We start from the raw sequence: 17,285 nt of genomic DNA, 5'->3' as shown, positions 1-17,285 counted from the left end.
GGCCCTTCGGCCCACCAAGTCTGCACCGGCCAGCGATCACCCATACACCAGCACTCTCCGACGCACACTTTTTACAAATGACAATTAACCTACAAACCGGTGTGTAAACACAAAATGCTGGAGTTTCTCAGCGGGACAGGCAGCATCTGTGGAGAGAAGGAATGGGTGGCGTTTCGGGTCAAGACCCTTCTTCAGACTGATGAGTATCAAACCTGTACGTTTTTGGAGCGTGGGATGAAGCCGGAGCATCCGGAGAAAGCCCATGCAGGTCACGGGGTAAAGGTAGAAACTCCATACAGACAGCGCCCGTAGTCAGGGTCGAACCCGGGTCTCTGGCGCTGTGAGGCAGCAACTCGCCAACGTGCCACCCTCTTGGGCTACCCTTCACCAGATCAATCAGTTGGATCTTAGTGAGATCTGCTTGTTTTCCAAAAAACCTTCGATCCGTGTCCCTGCATTTACTAACAAGGGTGGCACGGTGGTGCAGCGGGTAGAGCTGCTGCCTCACAGCCCAGAGACCCTGGTTCCACCCTAACCTGCTGCCTGCAACTGGCTTTCTGCAAATTGCCCCAAGTGTGCAGAGTACAGCTAGTGTGGTCGGTGTGGACTCGATGGGCCGAAGGGCCTGTTTCCGGCAGCCATCATATGTTCCCGATGTTGGGGACGTCCAGAACAAGGGGTCACAGATACAAGATAAAGGGAATATTTACTGCAAGATAAACCATGATTAAAGATAGTCCGAGGGTCTCCAATGAGGTGGATGGTAGCTCAGGACTGCTCGCTAGTTGTGGTAGGATGGTTCAGTTGCCTGATGGATTCAAGTCTCACTCCAATCTCAAGCACAATTTGTAGGATGACACTTCTTCAGGGCTGAGCTTCCATCTCCGTCAGCAGATAAATAACTTGTTCAAGTGGAATAGAGTCTGGTCCAGTCAATGTTTATTTACTCAATCTACATCACTGAAAGAGATTCGGGATGCTGCTGCATACAGATATCCTGCAGCGTTCTTCACTGGGGTGAGCGTGAGTCTGAGCCAAGTTAATAATCATATTTAATACGGATAATGTCCATAAATTGTGAATAACATCGCGGAACCTGTATTGATGAGAGGGTATAAAATCATGAGAGGAATAGATCAGGCATAGACAATAGACAATAGACAATAGACAATAGGTGCAGGAGTAGGCCATTCGGCCCTTCGAGCCTGCACCGCCATTCAATGTGATCATGGCTGATCATCCCCAATCAGTACCCCGTTCCTGCCTTCTCCCCATATCCCCCTGACTCCGCTATCTTTAAGAGCCCTATCTAGCTCTCTCTTGAAAGCATCCAGAGAACCTGCCTCCACCGCCCTCTGAGGCAGAGAATTCCACAGACTCACCACTCTCTGTGAGAAAAAGTGTTTCCTCATCTCCGTTCTAAATGGCTTACTCCTTATTCGTAAACAGTGGCCCCTGGTTCTGGACTCCCCCAACATCGGGAACATGTTTCCTGCCACTAGCGTGTCCAAGCCCTTAACAATCTTATATGTTTCAATGAGATACCCTCTCATCCTTCTAAACTCCAGAGTGTACAAGCCCAGCTGCTCCATTCTCTCAGCATATGATCCTCTCCACATCCACTCTATCTAAGCCTTTCACTATTCGATCAGTTTCAATGAGGCGCTCCCCTCCATAATCATGCACAGTCTCTTGCTCAGAGTAGATGAATCGAGGACCAGAGGACAAAGGTTCAAGGTGAAGGGGAAAAGATTTAATAGGAGTCTGAGGGGCAACTTTTTCACACAAAGGGCGGTGGGTGTATGGAACAAGCTGCCCGAGGAGGTAGTTGAGGCTGGGACTATCCCAACGTTTAAGAAACAGTTAGACAGGTACATGGATAGGACAGGTTTGGAGGGATATGGACCAAACGCAGGCAGGTGGGACTAATGTAGCTGGGCCATGTTGGCCGGTGTGGGGAAGTTGGGCCGAAGGGCCTGTTCCCACGCTGTATCACTATATGACTCTATGACTAAATATTTCACACAGAGTCACAGGATATTAGACACAAAAATAGCTGTGCGTTCACTTTCTCACAGTCACAGTGGCAGGTGACAGAGAACAGAGCAAGCTGCTTGGACAACAATGCAAACGCTTAACTTAACGGCGGTGAAGTGGAGAGTATAATCAGATCAACCTTGGTGGTACTGCGCTCGCCAGGAGAAGTCTAAAGGATATTTATCCACTGAATCATTTAGAGTCGCAGAGAAAGGCCCCGCAACCCAACTTGCCCATGATACCCCATCTACAGTTGTCCCACCAGCCTGCGTTTGGCCCATTTCCATCTTACATAGAAACATAGAAACATAGAAACTTTCGCTCCATAGATGCTGCCTCACCTGTTGAGTTTCTCCAGCATATTTGTCTACCATTGATTTTTCCAGCATCTGCAGTTCTTTCTTACATAGAAACGTAGAAATAGATGCAGGAGGAGGCCATTCGGCCCTTCGAGACAGCACCGCGATTCATTGTGATCATGGCTGATCGTCCCCTATCAATAACCCGTGCTTGCCTTCTCCCCATATCCCTTGACTCCACTAGCCCCTAGAGCTCTATCTAACTCTCTCTTAAGTCCATCCAGTGACTTGGTCTCCACTGCCCTCTGTGGCAGGGAATTCCACAATTTCACAACTCTCTGGGAGAAAAAGTTTTTTTCTCACCTCAGTCTTAAATGACCTCCCCTTTATTCTAAGACTGTGGCCCCTGGTTCTGGACTCGCCCAACATTGGGAACATTTTTCCTGCATCTAGCTTGTCCAGTCCATTTATAATTTTATATGTTTCTATAAGATACCCCCTCATCCTTCTAAACTCCAGTGAATACAAGCCTAGGCAGGCTGGTGGGACATCTTCTAAACCGTTCCTATCTATGTACCCATGCAGATGTCTTTTAAATGCTGTTATAATCCCAGCCTCAACTCCATCCTCCAGCAGCTCGTTCCATACACCCGCCACCCTCTGCGTGAAAAATCTGCCCCTCAGGTTTACTGTATTTCCCAACTCACCTTAAACCTAGACCTCTGGTTCTTGATTCCCATTCTCTGTGTAAGAGACTCGGTACATTCACCCTATCTCTTCCCCTCATTATGTTATACATTATGGGACGACAGATGGCACAATGGGCTAAGTGTTCGGCTGGCAACCGGAAGGTAGCCGGTTCGAATCCCGCTTGGAGTGCATACTGTCGTTGTGTCCTTGGGCAAGACACTTCACCCACCTTTGCCTGTGTGTGAATGTGTGTGAGTGACTGGTGGTGGTCGGAGGGGCCGTAGACGCAGATTGGCAGCCACGCTTCCGTCAGTCTGCCCCAGGGCAGCTGTGGCTACAGAAGTAGCTTACCACCACCGAGTGTGACTGAGGAGTGAATGAATAATGCGATGTAAAGCGCCTTGAGTATTAGAAAGGCGCTATATAAATCCCATCCATTATTATTATTATTACACCTCTATAAGATCACCCCTTATCTTCCTGCACTCCAAAAAATAGAGTCCTTGCCTGCCTCAACCTCTCCCTATAGCTCAGGCACTCGAATCCTGGCACCAGGTTTCCTGGGAAGGCGGGACTGTCATATGAGGAAAGATTGAAAAGACTAGGCTTGTATTCACTGGAGTTTAGAAGGATGAGGGGGTGTCTTATAGAAACATATAAAATTATAAAAGGACTGGACAAGCTAGATGCAGGAAAAATGTTCCCAATGTTGGGCGAGTCTAGAACAAGGGGCCACACAGTCTTAGAATAAAGGGGAGGTAATTTAAGACTGAGGTGCGAAAAAACGTTTTCACCCAGAGTTGTGAATTTATGGAATTCCCTGCCACAGAGGGCAGTGGAGGCCAAATCACTGGATGGATTTAAGAGAGAGTTAGATAGAGCTCTAGGGGCTAGTGGAATCAAGGGATATGGGGAGAAGGCAGGCACGGGTTATTGATTGGGGACGATCAGCCATGATCACAATGAATGGCGGCGCTGGCTCGAAGGGCCGAATGGCCTCCTCCTGCACCTATTTTCTATGTTTCTATGTAACATCCTCGTAAATCTTCTCTGCACTTTTTCCAGCTTAACAACATCTGTAGAAGTGAGATCGACCGATTGACCAAATGGTGCCAGCACAACAACATGGCTCTCAACACCAGCAAAACCAAGGAACTTATGGTGGACTTTGGAAGGGGTAGGATGGGGCCCCACAGTCCCGTTTAATGGGTCGATGGTGGAAAGGGTCAAGAACTTCAAATTCCTGGGCGTGCATATTTCCGAAGATCTCTCCTGATCCAATTATAAAGGAAGCACAGCAGCGCCTCTACTTCCTGAGAAGATTACGGAGAGTCGGTTTGTCAAGGAGGACTCTCTCTTACTTCTACAGGTGCACAGTAGAGAGCATGCTGACCGGTTGCATCGTGCCTTGGTTCGGCAACTTGAACGTCCAGGAGCGGAAAAGGCTGCAAAAGGTTGTAAACACTGCCCAGTCCATCATCGGCTCTGACCTCCCCACCATCGAGGGGATCTATCGCAGTCGCTGCCTCAAAACGTCTGGCAGCATCATCAAGGACCCACACCATCCTGGCCACACACTCATCTCTCCGCTGCCATCAGGTAGAAGGTACAGGAGCCTGAAATTGGCAACATCCAGGTTCAGGAATAGCCACTTCCCCACAGCCATCAGGCTATTAAACACAACTTCAAACAAACTCTGAACTATAACAGCCGATCTGTTTATTTATGTGTGTGTATATATACATATTCTATGGTATATGGACACACTGATCTGTTCTGTATTGATGCCTACAATATTCTGTTGTGCTGCAGCAAGCAAGAATTTCATTGTCAGATTGGGGACACATGACAATTAAACTCTCTTGACTTGACTTGACATCTTTCCTTCAACATGATGACCAAAACTGAACACACTACTCCAAATGTGGCCTCACCAACGCCTTGTACAATTGTAGCCTGACCCTCCCCATAACCTCTGACACTCGTACTAATCTTTTGTGCTGAAAATTAAAAAAAAAAAATGACCCTTACTTTCTTTTCCCTCCCCCCCCCCCCCATATCTCTCGGCGCCCCCTTAGTTCTCGGCGACCCCCCCCCCCCCCCCTCCTCACGCCGGTTCCCCTTAGATGTCGGTGGCCAGAAGAATCACATTGTGTTGCTTTCATTCCCTGCAAGGTGTTTGGACCTAGACACACGTTTAGTTCCTTCACAAGTCAGGGAGTAAATCACAATTCAGAAAACGTGCGGGTAAAAGATGAGCTCGTGAATGTGACTGCGCGGAATACTGATGTCAACTGGCATTCGACAGAGCTTTTAGCTGAACGCTGGTGGGTGATGAACACTGGCGTGTTGTAATGAATTCTAAACAGAGACGGCAAGGATGCTGAAAGGTGGTTACATTACTACTTACACAATTATATCAATAGGTTTCCAAGCGCTGACTGATTTGAAGAGTGGTTTTGCTCAGGAACCTGCCTCTCACTGTGACATACCTTGTCATCGTTTCACTTCAGCCCATGGGTCCACCTCCAATCTAAAGGGTCAGGTTTAGGTTTAGAATTGCCACGTACACTGAGATATAGTGATACAGTGTGGGAACAGGCCCTTCAGCCCAACTGGCCCCACACCGGCCAACATGTCCCATCTGCACTAGTCCCACCTGCCTGCATTTGGACCATATCACTCTAAACCTGGCCTATCCATGCAGGCATCCATGGCCTGGCCATCCGAAGGGCTTCAACCTGAAACGTTGCCTATTTCCTTCGCTCCTAATGCCCCTGTCCCACTTAGGAAACCTGAACGGAAACCTCTGGAGACTTTGCGCCCCACCCAAGGTTTCCGTGCGGTTCCCGGAGGTTTTTGTCAGTCTCCCTACCTGCTTCCACTACCTGCAACCTCCGGCAACCACCTGCAACCTCCGGGAACCGCACGGAAACCTTGGGTGGGGCGCAAAGTCTCCAGAGGTTTCCGTTCACGTTTCCGAAGTGGGACAGGGGCATTAGATGCTGCATCACCCCCTGAGTTTCTCCAGCATTTTTGTCTTCTATCCATGTACCTGTCTAAATGTTTCTTAAACGTTGCGATCGTACCTGCCTCAACTACCTCCTCAGGCAGCTCTTCCATACACTCAACGTCCTTTGTGCAAAAAAAAAAGTTACCCCTCGGATTCCTATTAAATCTTTCTCCCCACAGCTTAAACCTATGTCCTCTAGATGCCACCACTCTGGGCAAGAGACTCTATGCGTCTACCCGATCTATTCCTCTCATGATTTTGTACACTGATGCACAGATACAGTGAAAAGCTTTGCTGTGCGTGCTATCTAGCAGAATCAGATATAACATCCTTAGATACAATCAAGTATCATCAATAGAGTACAGGGGAAGGTACAAAATGCAGAATTGCAGAAATGCAGAAGTCCACAGCATTGTAGTGCATCAGTTCCAGAGCTCAGCGGTAGAGTTGCTGCCTCACAGCGCCAGAGTCCGGGGTTCGATCCTGACTACGGGTGCTGTCCGGACCGAGTTTGCACGTTCTCCCTGTAACCGAGTGGGTTTCCTCCCACGCTCCAAAGAGGTGCGGGTTTGTGGGTTAATTGGCTTCTGTAAATGGCACAATTGTCCCCAGTGTGGGTGGAGTGAGAGACGAAGGCTCGGGGTGGAAAGGGTGTTAGCTAAGGATAAGGAGAGGAGTGAAATGTAAAGCCGGAGGGAGGGACATGGGTGGGAAGGGACTGGGGAGGGGAAAGAGGGGAGATAAACGGGAGATGGGGAACTAGGGGATGAGGGATGAGTGTACGAAGGAGGAGAATAGAGCAGGTGGTTTAGTTTAGTTTAGTTTAGAGATACAGCGCGGAAACAGGCCCTTCGGCCCACCAAGTCCGTACCGACTAGTGATCCCTGAACATTAACACTATCGTACACACACTAGGGTCAATTTACACTTATAGACAATAGACAATAGACAATAGGTTCAGGAGGAGGCCATTCGGCCCTTCGAGCCAGCACCGCCATTCAATATGATCATGGCTGATCATCCCCAATCAGTACCCCGTTCCTGCCTTCTCCCCATATCCCCTGACTCCGCTATTTTTAAGAGCCCTATCTAGCTCTCTCTTGAAAGCATCCAGAGAACCTGCCTCCACCGCCCTCTGAGGCAGAGAATCCCACAGACTCACCACTCTCTGTGTGAAAAAGTGTTTCCTTATACCGAGTATACAAACTCAAACCAATTCTTTGGAGTGTGGGAGGAAACCGAAGATGGCGGAGTAAACCTACGCAGGTCGCGGGGAGAGCGTGCAAACTCCGTACAGACAGCACCCGCAGTTGGGACCGAACCCGCGTCTCTGGCGTTTCAAGCGCTGTAAGGCAGCAACTCTACCGCTGCGCCACCGTGCCGCCACCTGTGGTGGTGAGAGTAATGAATGCACACTGGGTGGGGCAGAGAGTGGGATTATTGAAATGAGAGAAATCAGTGGCTGTGTTTGTTATAGACAATAGACAATAGGTGCAGGAGTCGGCCATTCGGCCCTTCGAGCCAGCACCACCATTCAATGTGATCATGGCTGATCATCCACAATCAGTACCCCGTTCCTGCCTTCTCCCCATACCCCGTGACTCCGCTATCTTTAAGAGTTCTATCTAACTCTCTCTTGATCGCCTCCACTGACTTCTGAGGCAGAGAATTCCACAGACTCACAACTCTCGGGGTGAAAAAGTGTTTCCTCGTCTCCGTTCTAAATGGCTTACCCCTTATTCTTAAACTGTGGCCCTGGTTCTGGACCCCTCCAACATTGGGAACATGTTTCTTGCCTCGAGCGTGTCCAATCCCTTAATAATCTTACATGTTTCAATAAGATATCCTCTCATCCTTCTAAATTCCAGTGTATACAAGCCCAGCAGCTCTATTCTTTCAACATATGACAGTCCCGCCATCCAGGGAATCAACCTGGTGAACCTACGCTGCACTCCCTCAACAGCAATATACTGTTGCCACCCAAAGTTGAATTTCTTTGAAAGATGGAATATATCATAGAACTTCAGGAGAATAAAGAATTTCTCAGAAGTTGATTTGAAATGCCTGATCCTATTAGGGAAATTCCCCCCAGAACTGTACACTGTCTGACCAGTTAATATGAATGCAGTTAACACAATCTGACTCAAAGATTGGGCTGACACTGAAGCCAATGTTCCGGGGATTTAGAATAAGATTGGGATCATATATTTGCATTTAAAGTTTATTTAAGGTAGCCTTCACTGCTCCAAAGACGTGCGGGTTTGTAGGTTAATTGGCTTTGGTAGAATTTGTCATTTGTCCCTAGTGTGTGTGGGATAGTATTAGTGTGGGCGGTAATCGCTGGTTGGCATGGACTCGGTGGGCCGAAGGGCCTGTTTACGCGCTATACCTCTCTAAATCGCTAAAGAACATTGTGTAAATATCTTCAACTCATGATAACGGTTTGAGTATGTGGTCCCATTGACAACCTTCTGAAGGGGCAATCGTAACTACCTACATATTACAGCAGAGGAGGAGGCCATTCAGCCCATTGGGTCTGTGCTCACCCCCAATAGAACCATCCCTTCAGTCCCTTTGCCTACAGAATGTCTCTGGAGCTATGAGGTGGCAGCAGCACTGGTTGACTTGTACAGCATGGAAACAGGCCCTTCGGCCCGCCGAGTCCATGCTGACCAGCGATCACTCGTTCACACTAGTTCCATGTTACCTCACTTTCACAACAACTTCTTCCACACTAGGGGCAATTTACACACTCGAGTGCCAATTAACCTACAAACCTGCACGCCTTTGGGAACTAGAACACCCGGAAGAAACACACGCGCTCAAACGGTCTATTAGTTTAGTTTAGTTTAGAGATACAGCGGGAAACAGGCCATTCAGCCCACCGGGTCTGTGCCGACCAGCGATCCCCACACATCAACACTATCCTACACACACTAGGGACAATTTTACATCGATAACCAAGCCAATTAATCTACAAACCTGCACGGAGTCTTTGGAGTGTGGGAGGAAACCGAAGATCTCGGAGAAAACCCACGCAGGTCACGGGGAGAACGTAGAAACTCCCTACAGACAGCACCCGTAGTCGGGATCGAACCCGGGTCTCTGGCGCTGTGAGGCAGTGGCACTCACTACGAACTGTATCACTAGCGGCTGTGCTACGTTGCTGTGTCCCCGGGGGCAATCAACGTTAGTCTGGCCAGAAGTGCCCGCGTGTTAATAAAATACACTAACAATGCCAGGTAATCACACTCAATACAGATCAGTGGGATGGGCAGGAAACGGAGCTCAAATCCACCGACTGATGCGTCTCAACTGCATATTTTTTTTCTATTTCTTCATTTGTAAAGTAGGTCCCGCTTGGAATATAAATCTGCAATTGAATGTGTAAACTAAAAGCATCCATTGCATCTTCTTTAATGAATGCTACTTCAGGAGATCTTCACCTGCCATGATTCAGATCAAGATCTCATTACTTGGCGAACACCAAAATATATATCTGTCAGGGAATTAAACATCGTTGAGGACTAATTCAATGTAGCATTTTAATATCTGGAGCTGAATGAGGCGGCAGTTCTCCTGTGTAGCTCAAACATATTTCAGCAGAGCAGATATTATCAGATTCACATTAAATCTTTGGTGTCCTTTTTAAGAATAACATTCTTCTTATATTAACAACCTTAACTCCAATAAATCTTTTACAGAGTTCAACACATCATCAGACCACAGCTGGTACCTCCCTCTCCATCCCTCCTCCCCCACCCAAGTCGCACCAGCATCTCGTTCTCACCCAGCGCACGGCTAACAATGACCCGTTTCCTTTATCACTGTTACCTTTTTGCATATCTTTAATTAATTTGTTCTCTATCTCTCCACGTCATCGTCTATATCTCTTTCCCTTATCCCCCTGATTCTCAGTCTGAAGAAGGGTCTCGACCTGAAAGGTCACCCATTCCTTCTCTCCGGCTGAGTTACTCCAGCTTTTTGGGTCTATCTTCGGTTTGAGGCAGCTTCTGCAGTTCCTTCCTGCACACAGCCGGTACCTGGTCACCAGGGTTACACAACTGAATGGACACTTCACATCAGGTTTTATGAGAGAAAGTCAAATCTCACATATTGACTCTATTAGAGTGAATATTTACTGCAGCATAGCAACCTTAGTGTGTCGTTACTGGAGTCAGGCCCTCTGCAGCCTACCCCTATAGTATTCAATATACAATATTTATTCATTGACATTTGAACCTCAGTGAGGCTCAAACGAAACTGTGTTTCTACAGCCATACAAACAACACAATTCCTACAAGACACACAAACAATTCAATTCACACAAACATCAATCACAGTGAGGAGGAGATTCACAAAAGTCTTTTCTCTCCCCTGTGGACCATTTTTCTCCTCGTTGAAGTGTCACTTCTTTTAAGTCAAAACCATAGGAGCAGAGAAGGACTATTTACATTAGAAATAAGAACAAGTTCATAAGTTCATTCTTCAATGGGGTGAGGATCTCTCCCTCCTAACCCCATTCTCTGGCCTTCTCCCCATAACCCCTGCCCTCTATGACTCTATCATGTTAGGCTCAAGTCAAGTCAAGTCAAGTCAAGTTTATTTGTCACATACACATACGAGATGTGCAGTGAAATGAAAGTGGCAATGCTCGCGAACCTTTGTGCAAAAAGACAAACAACCAAACAACCAAACAAACTATAAACACAATCATAACACACATATTATTTTACATAATAAATAATGGAAGGAAAAACGTTAGTCCCTGGTGAGATAGGCGTTTAAAGTCCGAATGGCCTCTGGGAAGAAACTCCTTCTCAACCTCTCCGTTCTCACCGCATGGCAACGGAGGCGTTTGCCTGACCGTAGCAGCTGGAACAGTCCGTTGCAGGGGTGGAAGGGGTCTCTCACCTGGGGTCTTCCCTCCAGCCTGATACAATGGGATCCCACTACTGGCCATCTCCATCTTTCCATCTCCACCACTTTCTGCTTTCCGCAGAGACCATTCCCTCCGCAACTCCAGCCTGTTCCCTCCAGCCTGATCAGAGGGCGGTGGAGGCAGGTTCCCTGGATGCTTTCAACAGAGAGCTAGATAGGGCTCTTAAAAATAGCAGAGTCAGGGGATATGGGGAGAAGGCAGGAACGGGGTACTGATAGGGGACGATCAGCCATGATCACATTGAATGGCGGTGCTGGCTCGAAGGGCCGAATGGCCTCCTCCTGCACCTATTGTCTATTGTCTATTGACAGTACAAGCCGGTAGTTGTAGTTGAGAGTCGACAATCAAATTCTCCACCAATGCAGAGTGTGAGACTGCAAAGAAGCCCCTTAAGTAGCCGTGAGCAACATGGATTTTATGCCCGTTTGTATAAACCTGTACCTGCTGTTCCTTTTACCTAGATTCTGACTTCTCCTCCGAGAACTCCCCTCAAGGTATATCCACCTTGAAGAAGTTCCTAAGCTCATGTTCATAAATGATAGGAGCAAAATTAGCGGCCCATCAAGTCTTCTCCGCCATTCAATCGTGGCTGATCTATCTCTCCCTCCTAACCCCATTCTCCTGCCTTCTCCCCATAACCCCTGACACCCACACTAATCAAGAATCTATCTATCTCTGCCTTAAAAATATCCATTGACTTGTGGCCTCCACAGCCGTCTGTGGCAATGAATTCCACTCCTCCCCAGTCTGAGTAAGGGCCCCGACCCGGAACGACACCTATCCATGTTCTCCAGAAATGCTGCCTGACCCGCTGAGTTACTCCAGCACTTTGTTTTTCGTTTCGGATTTTGTCAGATGCTGTGGAGCCGGCTTGAGACACACATGGTTAATTTGACTGAGCCAACACACAGTCATCTAAATCTAAAGGAGGTTACAGGCGCTGGAATAATAGACACAAAATGCCGGAGTTAAATGCCCCTGTCCCACTTAGGAAACCTGAACGGAAACCTCTGGGGACTTTGCGCCCCACCCAAGGTTTCCGTGCGGTTCCCGGAGGTTGCAGGCGGTTGCCGGAGGTTGCAGGTAGTGGAAGCAGGTAGGGAGACTGACAAAAACCACCGGGAACCGCACGGAAACCTTGGGTGGGGCGCAAAGTCTCCAGAGGTTTCCGTTCAGGTTTCCTAAGTGGGACAGGGGCTAACTCAGCGGGTCAGGCAGAATCTCTGGAGAACATGAATAGGGCGTGGCGCAGCAGTATAGTCGCTACCTTACAGCGCCAGCGACCCAGGTTCGATCCTGACCACGGGCGCTGTCTGTACGGAGTTTGCACGTTCTCCCTGTGACCTGCGTGGGTTTTCTCCGGGAGCTCCGGTTTCCTCCCACACTCCAAAGACGTGCAGGTTTGTAGGTTAATTGGCTTTGGTATAAATGTAAAATTGTCCCTAGTGTGTGTAGGAAGTGTGCAGGGATCGCTGGGTGGCGTGGACTCGGAGGTCCGAAGGGTCTGTTTCCGCGCTGTATCTCTAAACTAAACGGAACTAAACTAAACAGTTGCTTCCGACCCCCTGCAGAAGTGTAGACAATTGGACAATACCTGCCATAGTTCACTTGCTCATCTTGTTGCCATTACTTGGCACAGACTCTAATTTTCCCTTCAGCGCAGTTATTCATGAAAGGAATATTCTCTCCTTGAAAATTCCACAAGTATAATTAAACATTCAACACATTTTATATTGCTAAAATCTAAAATTGTAAATCCTCTGAGCAGTAAGTTCATTATCTCAGTTTTTAATTCAGTAACTAGTCCACATCGACTTTACAAAAAATGGTTTAGCGTTTTTAATGATGGGAATATTTCACCACATCAGTAGCCAGCCCCAAAACTCTGCTCATCCCAGTGATAGGTGGAGTGTTGGCTAAGACCTGGGAGGTCAAACTAATAAGCCAAGCACCAAGTTCTAGAATAACTTAGTAGCTCTAGAGTATGGTGGAGCAGCGGTAGAGTCGCTGCCTTGCAGCGACAGAGACCCGGGTTCGATCGCGACTATGGGTGCTGTCTGTGCGGAGTTTGCACGTTCTGCCCGTGACCCGCGTGGGTTTTCTCCGGGAAGCTCCAGTCACCTTCCACTTTCCAAAGACGTGCAGGTTTGTAGGTTAATTGGCTTTGGTTAAGATATTGGAAATGACCCCAAGGTTTGGAGCAGAGTGCTAGTGTACGGGTGTCGCTGGTGGGCGGAGTGGATGGTCTCTGCACCCTATCTCCAAACTAGACTAAAGCTTAGTGAGTCAGGCAGCATTTAAGATGGGAATGGAGAGTTGATGTTGGGGGCTTGGGACAAAAGGACACAGACTGCTGGAGTAACTCAGCGGCAAGTCTGGGCTACATGGACAGGTGAGATGGGTGCACGCCCAGGTGGGATCAAGAGGGGTCTTTGCTCCAGCCATCTGTCTATGAAGAACCCCCTCGCCTATGTCCACCTATTACATGCCTCACTCTGTCCTGCCTCGCCACCTTTCCATGTTTCTTCTCTCCCCCGAAAAAGGATCCCAAACCGACCTAATACATCACCAGAGGTGCAGCCTGACCTGCAGAGTTACAATAGACAATAGACAATAGGTGCAGGAGTACGCCATTCGCCCTTCGAGCCAGCACCGCCATTCAATGTGATCATGGCTGATCATCCACAATCAGTACCCCGTTCCTGCCTTCTCCCCATATCCCCTGACTCCGCTATTTTTAAGAGCCCTATCTAGCTCTCTCTTGAAAGCATCCAGAGAACTGGCCTCCACCGCCCTCTGAGGCAGAGAATTCCACAGACTCACCACTCTCTGTGAGAAAAAGTGTTTCCTCGTCTCCGTTCGAAATGGCTTACCCCTTATTCTTAAACTGTGGCCCCTGGTTCTGGACTCCCCCAACATCGGGAACATGTTTCCTGCCTCTAGCGTGTCCAAATCCTTAACAATCTTATATGTTTCAATTAGATTGCCTCTCATCCTTCTAAACTCCAGAGTGTACAAGCCCAGCCGCTCCATTCTCTCAGCATATGACAGTCCCGCCATCCCGGGAATTAACCCTGTAAACCTACACTGCACTCCCTCAATAGCAAGAATGTCCTTCCTCAAATTAGGGGATCAAAACTGCACACAATACTCCAGGTGTGGTCTCACTAGGGCCCTGTACAACTGCAGAAGGACCTGTTTGCTCCTATATTCGATTCCTCTTGTTACTCCGGGTCCTTTTGAGGATTAGTTTAACTTGGCATCATGTTCGGCACGCCCACTTAAATGGCAAACAGAGGAAAGGTCAGAAGTTCAACAAATTCGATTAGTTGAGTTGCCGCGCAGTTCAGCACAGGTATTACCACTAAACGAGAAAAAACAATGCATTTATATGTTGCCTTTAACACAGCAAGATACCTCGTCAGAGTAGCATCATCAAACAAACTCCGGTGCCAAGCAGAGTGAAGAGATATTAGTGCACAGGATCAAATCAATCGATCAGGGATTAAAGGCTTTAGACTCTAGACTTTTAGACATTAGAGATACAGCGTGGAAATAGGCCTTTCAGCCCTCCGAGCGTGCCATCCAGCGATCACCCCGTACACTAACACTATCCTACCCACACTAGGGACAGTTTAGCAGTGCCCCCATACACTGGCACTATCCTACCCACACTAGGGACAGTTTAGCAGCGCCAATTAACCTACAAACCTGCGCGTCTTTGGAGTGTGGGGGGAAACCGGAGCACCCGGGAGAAAACCCACGCGGTCACGGGGAGAACGTGCAAACTCCGTACAGACAGCACCCGAGGTCAGGATCGAACCCGGGTCTCTGGCGCTGTTTGAGGCAGCAGCTCGACCCTAATTTGAGGAAGGACATTCTTGCTATTGAGGGAGTGCAGCGTAGGTTTACAAGGTTAATTCCCGGGATGGCGTACACACTCCGTGCAGACAGCACCCGTAGTCAGGATCGAACCTGAGTCTCTGGCGCTGTGAGGCAGCAACTCTACCGCTGCGCCACCGTGCGCCCGGTTCCTTTACTTCTTTTCAGATTTAAGATGGTCCTCAATACGAGATGAACACAGGTGTGTTTGGCTCTCAAACATGGTTCAGTCCCAAAAGGTATTTTACAAGATAGAGTTATGAGCCTATCCCACTTAGGCGATTTTTTAGGTCGACAAAAGTGCTGGAGAAACTCAGCGGGTGCGGCAGCATCTATGGAGCGAAGGAAATAGGCAACGTTTCGGGCCGAAACCCTTCTTCAGACTTAGGCAATTTTTTAGGCAACTACAAGTGACTAGTTTGTGGCCACATGTTCGCAGGAACGGGAGGTACTGAATGTGATCAGTCAAATTCAGCCATGATCGTATTGAAAGGCAGGGCTGGCTCGAAGGGCCGAATGGCCTACTCCTGCACCTGTTTTCCATGCTTCTATGTTTTGAATGTTTCCATGAGATTCCTCGGCATGTTCTATCATGTTAGCGAGATAATATAAATGAAAATAGGTTTGATTTGTGGAAAAAAGCTAAACACAGAAACATAGAAAATAGGCGCAGGAGTAGGTCATTCGGCCCTTCGAGCCTGCACCGCCATTCAATATGATTATGGCTGATCATCCAACTCAGTGCCCTGTACCTGCCTTCTCTCCATACCCCCTGATCCCTTTCGCCACAAGGGCCACATCTAACTCCCTCCCAATGAACTGGTCTCAACTACCTTCTGTGGCAGAGAATTCCAGAGATTCACCACTCTCTGTGTGAAAAATGTTTCCCTCATCTCGGTCCTAAAGGAATTCCTCCTTATCCTTAAACTGTGACTCCTTGTTCTGGACCTCCCCAACATCGGGAACAATCTTCCTGCATCTAGCCTGTCCAACCCCTTAAGAAGTTTGTAAGTTTCTATAAGATCCCCCCTCAATCTTCTAAATTCTAGCGAGCACAAGCCGAGTCTATCCAGTCTTTCTTCATATGAAAGTCCTGACATCCCAGGAATCAGTCTGGTGAACCTTGAACCTTGAATCAGTCTGGTGAACCTCTGGTAAAGATTGGTTAGCTCTGAAGGAAGGTAGACAAAAATGCTGGAGAAACTCAGCGGGTGCAGCAGCATCTATGGAGCGAAGGAAATAGGCAACGTTTCGGGCCGAAACCCCGAAGGGTTTCGGCCCGAAACTTTACCTATTTCCTACCTGAAGGGTTTCGTCACGAAACGTTGCCTATTTCCTTCGCTCCATAGATGCTGCTGCACCCCCTGAGTTTCTCCATCTTCTTTGTCTACCTTCGATTTTCCAGCATCTGCAGTTCCTTCTTAAAAGCTCTGAAGGAAGTTGGTGAGCTTAGTCTAAGTAGATTAGGGAACACCTCAGTAGGGTTCAAATTGGATCGCATGCCTGTGGTCTGCACCTTTAGACCTCTTGGATGACTCGGTTAGAAATTACATGAATGAGGAGCAACTTGAGTTCGAAATGGAAAATATACGTTTAGCGAACTAAACAGGTCTATCAATCACACACTTCCACTGAGGCAGATGTAATTGCGAAAAACAAGGGTAAGAATATATCTGGAGCTGATCCAGCAAGTTGACCGACTTGCCAAAAGATATTCAAGTTAACACTGATCAAGCGAGCAATGTTTCTGACCTCTGTATAATTTTATTCTAATTCAGTATAAAAACCTCCTCACATTTTCTCTTCAGAGTCTAGCGTGTGAAATGCCAATATAAACCTTTGCCAACAGTCCCTCTTCGATAATCATTGTGTTCCTATCGCATTTATCTCTCCAAGCTTGAGTGCCAAATCTGGAAAAGGCCCCTTGATTGTCGAATCATGAAGACACGGGCCAGAGATGCGAGGTGTTTGATCCATCGCGTCTGCTTTGGCCCGAAGAAGGATTTTATAGCCAGGTTCCATTCTACTTCAGTTTGGAGATGCAGCATGTAAATAGGCCCTTCGGCCCACCGAGTACACTCTAGTTCTATGTTATCCCACTTACTCGTCCACCTCCCTGCACACTAGCAGCAATGTGCAGAGGTAGCCCAAGGCGGTCACAGCGAGAACGTGCAAACTCCACACGGACAGCACCCGAGGTCAGGATCGAACCTGGGTCTCCGTTGCAGTGAGGCAGCGGCTCTACCCGCTGTGCCAGCCTGCCGCCCCTTTATTCAGCTCATGGGACACATTCCTGTAGATACTCGCCCAGTGGTCATTCAGGTACATTCTAATGTGGCACCAATATCTGTCCCTTCCGCCCTCTCTGGCATTGGGCTCAAGTCAACTACATTCCCACACATTAATTGGATTGTAATCTGCT

This window comes from Amblyraja radiata, chromosome 27 (genome assembly GCF_010909765.2).
Source record: "Amblyraja radiata isolate CabotCenter1 chromosome 27, sAmbRad1.1.pri, whole genome shotgun sequence".
Taxonomy (NCBI): Eukaryota; Metazoa; Chordata; class Chondrichthyes; order Rajiformes; family Rajidae; genus Amblyraja; species Amblyraja radiata.
Note: the sequence above shows the minus strand (reverse complement) of the source record.